Source organism: Microtus oregoni, unplaced genomic scaffold (genome assembly GCF_018167655.1).
Source record: "Microtus oregoni isolate MIOR12 unplaced genomic scaffold, Mior012 000077F_ref0000221, whole genome shotgun sequence".
Lineage (NCBI taxonomy): Eukaryota > Metazoa > Chordata > Mammalia > Rodentia > Cricetidae > Microtus > Microtus oregoni.
In genome coordinates, this window is record NW_024544029.1 from 1977691 (window position 1) to 1987035 (window position 9345).

Here is a 9345-nt window from a genome sequence, read left to right on the forward strand (position 1 = left end):
GATGTAAACTGGCCATTTTTTTTGATGATTCCTCTAAGAAGGAGGAAGTAGACGTCAGTTGTCCGTTTTATGCCAACTTTGTTGCACTTTTCTTTCTTTTCATCTTATGACTTTTCTTTTTGGTATGAGTTATCTGTCAGCATGTATGCCCACATGCAAGAAGAGGGCATCAGATCCCACCATAGATGGTTGTGAGCCACCACGTGGGTGCTGGGAATGGAACTCAGGTCCTCTGGAAGAGCAGCCCGAGTTCTTAACTGCTGAGTCATCTCTCCTGCCTCCTTATTCTTCACCATGGAGACACACATTCTTTCCTATTGTTACTCATATTTTTTATTTTCTTTCTGTTTTTCTTTTCTTTCTCTTCTTTGGTTTTTCCTCTGTCCTCCAAAGCAATCTTTCTTTCTTAAGGGTGTAATATTAAGCTGGGGGTATCACCCCAGCCCTCTAACACCCCCATATCCAAGAAGTCTGGAATGATTGGAAGCCCCTCGTCTGGCTACTACCCTGGCTTGGACTCCAACTCCCAGTCTGCCAAGCGCTGACCCCTCCCCTGGGAGGGTCAGGACCACTCCCCCTGGCTATTTAGGCTTGAGCTGGAAGAAGAATGCGTGCTTTGGGTTTGTGTGTGCTCCTATGCTCTCTCTGTCTTTTCCTTGCCATGCTCTCCCGGCCACCCGGGACTGCAGTCTATTAAACACGAGTGTTTGATGTGTTTTAATCTGGTCTGACTGGATTTCTTTGCACCTGCGGAGCAACTCGTCTTAGGATTTTTCCTAACAATGGGTATCCCAAACAAGCAGTACCATTTCCAAAACAAGTTACAAAAGATGAGAAGCGCCTAACTTCAAGCAGCTTCTATCATATCATCCTGTCCCCTCCCACACCTGCTGGCCTGGCAACATCCCAATTAGGAAAATGCAAGAAGGGTCCAGGGTGCTCAGTGAAAGTAGGGGATAAAGAAAGCGGTGAGAGAGGAATAATTATAAGTTGGCATTAAAATGTACAACCAGGCTACACAGGTTAAAAAATCTCTTCAACTAAAATGCTTGGGATAAAAGTGTTTTGGATTTCAATTCTTATTTAGATTTGGGGTTAACATCTAATGATAGATCTTGGAGATCAGACCCAAGTGCATACTCAAAATTTATTTGTTTTGTGTATATCATGATCCATATTGCCCGGAGAGAATTTTACACAAATATTGATTACATTTATCATATGAAACATGAGTACTGTGGAATTTTCAGAGAAAGAAGAGAGGAATGGGGGAAGTAGGGGAAAAGGAGAGAGAGAGAGAGAGAGAGAGAGAGAGAGAGAGAGAGAGAGAACATTGTTGACTAGGAATACTAGCCATCTAATGCTGCCACAAGGTCTCCCTAAATTTCTCACATCCCAGAGAATGCCCACTTTTCTATGCCCAGGATAGGACCTGGTTTTTGTTGTTGTTGTTTTGTTTGTTTGTTTAGTTGATTGGTTGTTTTTGTTTTTTGAGACAGGGTTTCTCTGTGTAACAGCCTTAGCTGTCCTGGAACTAGCTCTGTAGACCAGGCTGGCCTCAAACTCACAGAGATCTGCCTGCCTCTGCCTCCAGAGTGCTGGGATTAAAGGCATGCGCCACCACCGCCTGGCAGACTTGGTATTTTTATAAGAAACCCTTCCGGTTATAATCAAAGGCAATCTGTTCAGACAAGAAACATCAGACACCAAAATCTGTTCACTTGGAGAAGCATCTCGTCCCCACTGCTGTGCTGGTTTCTAGTATAAACCATCATCACTTTTTTCAAGGTGACTCATCTTGATGTGTTTTTAAGTCCTATTAGACTCAAGGGATTAAAGTAGATTTAAAGAAAGAGAGTATAACACCCATCTTAGAGGTTCAGACGATGGCATTCCACACAGTGGGCTCCAACATCAAATCCGGGCAGCTCAACTTCGGCAGAGGCTCCAAGGTGGCACTCTGCTCGCTGCTGGGATGTTATAACATCAGCAGAGTTCTCATTCCAAGCATTAGCTGATTCGTGAGACACTGTGTGTATCTAAGAACATACCCAAATACATCCTGAATCTTCTGAAGATTTGCTTTAAAGAATTACAAAACTTTAGAGTTAAGGCATATGAGTCAGCTTTCAAATAACCAGCACTCTTAACTCCTGAACAGGAGCAAATAATTGCAAAAGAAAAATGAACAAAACCCCAAGATGTATGTCACTATGGGAGATGGAGGTCAAACAAACAGGAAGGAAATTCGAAAACACCATCTGTGTGTTACAGAATCGCATTGGAGGGCATAATAGAACACATTATTACTTCCGACGTTAGTCCCAGGCACAAGCCATAAATAAGTCCCTTTTTTAATTTAACTTGATGCTTCCTCAACCTATTTAATTCTTCCCTATTTGGAAAACTTTCTAAGTTTGAGAGTGAGTCTGAGGACCAAAGGTAACAGTGTTGTTCCTACTCCTAGACAATATGAGCAACGATCACTGATACAAAGTCTAAACCAGACCTATTCTTACAGACTGATTTCTTTTTCTTTTATGTGTATAGGTGTTTTGTCTGCATGTGTGTCCGTGTGCCACATGTGTGCAGTGTCCTCAGAAGCCAGGAGAAAGTATCAGATCCTCTGGAACTGGAGTAATGGGTTGTGAACTTCCATGTGGGTGCTGGGAACTGAACCTGCGTCCTCTGAACGAGCAACAAGTGCTCTTGTGGGAGCCAGACCGCCCAAAGGAAGTTCTTTACTTCCAACCATTATCACCTGCCAGTGTAGGACTCAGCCATCCTGAGTATCAGTAGTTTACCCTGAAGCAGGAAGAACCACAAACTGCGATTACCTGAGCACTACCCAAAAGCAGACAAAGGAAATGTTCCAACTGCTGTAGCTAGGACCACCTTCCAACACACACTCACCAGGACACCCCTAGACCAATGTCAGCCAATCAGGGCCCTGCACCTTAGAAATCTCTCACCCCCACCTTTACTACCATAAAAACCCAACTCTAACTGAGCTCAGGGCTCTCCAATTATTCCAATACGTTGGACACACAGAGGGACCGAGTTTACAAACTTGCATAAAATAAAGACTCTTTGCTTTTACATATGGAGCTCGGTCTCCTTGTTGGTTTTTAGGGGACTTTGTGGATCTGGGCACAGCACTCTTAACCACTGAACCATCTCTTCAGCCTCTAAACAAAACTTTCAAGTCTGAATGTTAATGCTGTTTGTAACCTGCTTACTTGTAAGGCATGTGACCGTATTTTTAGATACCTTTCACAGCCCTGCTTACAAGTGGGAAAAACACGTTTTGCTGGTATCTGAATGTTTCACATAGACCTGCTTTCTGACACCAGGCACCCCATGAACCCTGCAGGTGAGTCTCCAAACCTCTTTTAGAATAGGATTGACATTTAAAAACAAGTACTATTTCTAGGTCCTATTTCTTCTAAGACTGATAGCAGGTTTTAAAGAAAATAAACAGACTTCCACATACTACGGCAGGGTTGATGTTTCCTCTCTGTGTGACTCAGACAAAGCTACTGCAAAGACAGAAAGAAAAAGGCTCTTCAGAAACCCACAAAGGGACACAAAAAGATGCCCCGAATGTTCTCTACAAGGCAAGCCAGGCAGGCTCTGGCACAAGCAGGCGAGCAGTCCTGCTCAGTGGACAAGACCAGAGACCGCAGGAGCCAGTGGCAGGTTTCGGTGAGACTGATTTTTTTCAGAGGACAAGGTCAACAATAGAAAAGAGATCAATCCGGGGGACTCAAGAAGACTCAGAAGGCTGTTGGATGGACTGGATGAGGGACTCAGAAAGCAGAAGCCATCAGGGAGTAACCAAAAGTCAATAAGCCAGACTTTAACAAGCCATGGAATGACAGCTATCAAGGAGGAAGTGGTGGTGGTGGTGGTGGTGGTGGTGGTGGTGGTGGTGGTGGTGGTGAACAGGCTGACCACTCAGAGGGTGGAGGCAGCTGGAGGCTCAGCTCAGGCACCAAAGTAGACAGGGAAAGAGTCCTGTGTTCTGGTGCTGCAAGAGCTCATCCATTGAGAATAATCCTGGACGTTGATAGCTCTAGGCCTGAGGTCAGTGAATAGAGCAATCTCCTCAGCCGTGACCTACCTGCCATCCACAGTACAGAGGGCATTACATCCAAAGTGCCAGCTGGGTACGCAACATCCTCTGCCTCATCCCGCTAGCAGGGAGATTTAATACTCAGGACATCTTGACGGCACACATAGGGTTCCTCTGCCTGCTGTGATTTAGACTGTATTCCCCAGTGCATGTGGGCACTAATCTATACATATAGAAATATATTATTAAGAGTCATTTAATTTCTATGTTCCTTCAGCAGAACATTATTCAGTTTTCCCCTAAATCCAAGACCTATGTAGTCTCTGGTTATTAGCCACTTTAGCAGGGTCAGGCATGAGTTCCATCTCATAGAGTGGGCTTAAATCCAATCAGAAAGGAGTTGGTTACTTCCGCATGTTTGTGCCACTATTACACCAGTATACATTGCAGACAGGTCACTTTTGTATGTTGTAGGGTTTGTAGCTGGGTGATACTGATGATTACCTTTCTTCTCTGGTAGTGCGCATAGTACATTCTAGCACGATGAACGCTAGTAAGTATGGGCGAGGCTTCTAGTTATAGACCACCATATTTAAAAAAAATTCTTTTGTATTTTGTACCTTCTTAAATTTATCTGATAGTTTGAAGCTTCTCTTTGAGATTTAATTGGTTTTTTAGGCACTATGTAGACTTGACTGTCCTGGAACTTGGCTTGTAGTCTAGGCTGACCTGGATCTCACAGAGGTTCACTTGCCTCTGCCTCGTGAGTTAGGATCAAATGGTTTTCTTGCTCTTTTATCTCCTACTCTATCACATTCTTCTACACCCATCTTTCTTTCATTTTTTTAGCCTTGTTCTCCTGTGTCTATCACATTTCTTTTATCTCTTCCACTTATTTTCCTCACATTTATCATAATTTTTATTCTTTTAAAATTTTTTATTTGTAATTATGAGTATGTGTGCAGGGATAGGTGGAGGGAACTGGAGGAGGAGAAGGAGTAGAAACAGATTTTTATGTAAAATGAAAAAGGATAGTTTGTTTTTTATTTTAAAATAAAATAACAAAGAAAGAAAGAAGGGAGGGAAGCAAAATAACCTAATGATATAGCTCAAAATCTCAGACAAACAAGAACAAACCAACCCCAAAACAGCAATATATATATCTCAACCGGAGCAATTATGAATGAAATGGAGATTAAAGGATCAATATACAATCAATCAAAAGAGTCAGTTCTTTAAAAAAATAATCAAAATTGAGAGGTTCCTATTCAAATTAACCAAGAGTAAAAGGAAAGTTTCCGCTAACAATAGCCTCAAAACTATTCCTGAACTCAGGTATACTAAAGAGCCACAGTAAGAAAAATAGTGCAATGCCCACACAAAAGCAGACATGTAGACCAATGGGATAGGAGGCCCAGAGCAAACCCAACAACTAAAGCTTCCTAAACCAACAAAGATGTCAAAATGACATTACAGAAAAGACAGTATCTTCCACAAATGGCGTTCAGCAAACTGCATTTCTACGTGACAGAGTGAAAAGAGATTCATAATTCTCACCTTACACAAAAAACAGTTCAAAATATATCAAGGACCTGAATGTGGGACCTGGAGCTTTGAAACTTCTAGAGGAAAGGAAATAAAACTGTTCAAGATATAGACCATGAAAGGACTTTCTGAAAAGGTCTCTAATAGCTCAGGAAATAAATCCAAGGATTGGCAGGTTAAATGAGATTAGGAAGCTTCTGCACAGCAAAGGGTGCTCACCTGCGTGAGGAGAACCCTTCAGCATGGGTGTGGCTGTTCAAATGAAAATGGCCCCCATAGGCTCATAGGGAGTTGCACTAGTACAAACTGTGGTCTTGTTGGAGGAAGGGCATCACTAGGAGAGGGCTTTGAGGTCTCAGATGCTCAAGCCAGGCCCAGAGTCTCAATCTCTTCCTGCTGCCTGCTGATCCAGATGCACAGCTCCTAGCTACCTCTCCAGCACCATGTCTGCCTGCTTGCTGCCGCACCTCCTGCCATGATGATAATGGACTAGACTTCTGAACTGTAAGTCAAGTTCAATCAAATGTTGCAGTGGCCATGGTATCTCTTCACTGCAATGAAACCCTGACTAAGACTGTGGAGAAAGAATCTTTGCTGACTACATACCAGACAAAGGACTGATATCTAGAATGTTAACTGCAAAATGTCTAGAATTTAATATCTAGGATGAAGAACCACAGAAATTAAATGTCAAGAACCACATCAACCAACCCATATCTTGTTAAATAATAAATTTAATAGACAGGCCTCAAGAAGAAATACAGGGGGCTGGAGAGATGGCTCAGAGGTTAAGAGCACTGAGTGCTCTTCCAGAGGTCCTGAGTTCAATTCCCAGCAACCACATGGTGGCTCACAACCATCTATGATAAAATCTGGTGCCCTCTTCTTGTGTGCAGATATACATGCAAGCTGTATACATAATAAATATATTTAAAAAAAAAGAAGAAGAAATACAGACAGGCAATGAATATTTGAAAAACCGCTCAACGTTTCTAGCTATCAGGGAGATGCAAATTAAAACTGTATTGAGATTCCATCTCAGCCCAGCCAGAATATCTGTCATCATGAAAAGCAACTACTGGCAAGCACGAGAATGTGGCTAATGGGATCTGTATTCGCTGATTCACTGATGACAGAAGTCTAAACTGGTATAGCCACTATGAAAATCAGTATGGAGTTTTCTCAGAAAAGAAAGTAGCAGGGTATGACCCAGCCGAACTGTTCCTGGGCTGCACCTGAAGGACCATAACAACCAGCCACAGAGATAACATGCTTCCATGTTTATTGCTGCTCTATTCACAGCAAGCAGGATATGGAACCATCCTAGAAGTCTATCAACAAATGCCTGGATTAAAAAAACTTTGTGGTGGGGGCTGGTGAGATGGCTCAGTGGTTAAGAGCACTGACTGCTCCTCCAGAGGAGCCGGGTTCAATTCTCAGCACCCACATGGCAGCTCGCAGCTGTCTGTAGCTCCAATTCAAGAGAATCTGACATCATTATACCAATGCGCATGAAATAAAGTTAGATAAAGTTAAAAAAAACTTTGTGGTGCATATATACAATAGGATTCTATTCAGCTGTATAGAAAAGTGAAATTGTGACATTTTCAGGAAGATAGATGGTTCAGGGAATAATTATGTTGAGAGACAGAAGTCGGAATCAGAAAGACAAACACGGAACGTTTTCTCTCATACATTAAAACTGTACTGAGATTCCATCTCGCCCCAATCAGAATGCGTTCCCTCTGCGTTTAAATTCACGTGTGTATAAACATTAGAATAACGATCATTTGAAAGCAGAAAGAGCTATACGTGATGAGGGCAGGGAAAAGGTAACGCAATTCGTGTGCTACGAAATCAGAGGAGGGATTATTTAGGGCAGGGAAGAGGACCAACAAGGGGACAGGACAGGGGAAGAGCAGAAGGGCAGGGGAGGCAATTTCAGAACAAAGTATAATGCTACATACAAATGAAATGCCATACTGAGCCCATCCCTTTGCATTCTAATAGAAAAACTCATTCAAAAATAAAATAATTCTTGTCATAAAGGGAAAAAGAAAATCAAGATGGGCAGTGCCAGTTCCTATACACTCTTTGGAAATGGACAAAAACTGCAAGCTGAGGCCCTTCATGGATGAACCCCTTCAACCATGTACCAATGTAACCAATGTATCCCTTCCACTTGCCGTCTTTTAACAGAGCAGTGTGAAGCAACACCATCTCTAAAGCTCTTTCCCATTGAGAGGTGCATCTGTGATCTCTCGATCCATGAGTAAGTAGAGTTGACATGTGCACACACATGTGTTTCCTACCCATCAGAATTACCTGACATCTCACTGTAAATGCTAGACATCCTAATGGATCTTGTCTCTAGAAAGCAATGCAATTGGTTCATGCAGGCCACAGTGCTGAGTCTACAAACAGCCCCCCATCACAATGTAATATCTTGGGTGAAAGACACTAGCTTCATTATTAACGGTGACTGTTAAAGTGAGGAAAAGCAAGCTGCTGGCCAGCTCTACCGAGGCAGGAACGCTTGCTCTCCAATTTGTCAATCACCACTACGGTGCATACTACCCCACAAAATGCATAATGTCGAGGACAAAGAGATCCCTATTTGACTCTTACTAGTTGAAGTGTTGTCAGTTTTGCAGAAATAAGCGAAGGCAGATGAGTTCACGGTGTGCCAAAGCATGCCTCGTTCCAGAACAACACCTGTGCTCCCTCATCTCTTGGCAGGAATAATTCCCTGAGCATGGAAAGGATAGGTTGATTAATCTGTCTCTCCCTCTTCCTTCCTTCCTCTCTCTGCCCGCCCCACAGACAGAGACACACACACACAGAGACGCAGATACAGACACACAGAGAGACATACACACTCATGGAATGCCTCTGATGAGGGAACGCTTCCCCCTTCTCAGGAGGGAAAAGAGCACCCCGCCATCACCAGCTCCAGTGAATTGCAAGTGCTTGCAGAAGGGTGACTGCTGCAATTGCCTCCCACCTTGATGCTCAATTCACTAAACCACTAAACAAACACTTAATCCAGCGTGATTACGTTTGTGATTCAGATAGTCAGTGAAAGGTTTTTTCCGTTTAACATAAAACAATGTACCGCCTGCAAATGCATCTCTCGCGAAGACAAGGAACACGTTCTCTTAGTCATTCACAACATGAGCTCCCCCCTCCCCCCACTTTTGTTTGGTTGAAGATATTTGGAGCACAAATCACATCGCGTGATCATGGCCTCATAGTTTTCAACTAAAATCTCAAAGCCTTTTTTTCTTCATAGAAACTTGAATTTAACTATATAATCTACCACAGTGTAGAGTTGTACTTCTTTTACTTTAATTTAATCTGTATAGATGTTTTGCCTGTATGTATGTCTGTACCATGTGTATGCTGTGCCCTGAGGGGGTCACAAGAGAGGGCCAGATGCCCTGGAACAGGAGTTATACAGATGGTCGTTAGCTCCATGTGTGTTGAGAACTGAACCTGGGTCCTCTTCAAGAGTGGTCCCTGCTTTTAACCATCGAGCCAACTCTCTAGCCCCTACAGTTGATTTTTAATGTAAGAGGAGTGTTTACTTTGGATTCGTTTAGATTTGTTCAGTGTTTTCTCCTCAATCCTCTGTCACACGTGATCATAAATTTTTGGATTTCCATTTCACCACTCAATACATTCTTGTCTATGATAGCATCCGAGAATGAAGTGAGTAGAAGTGT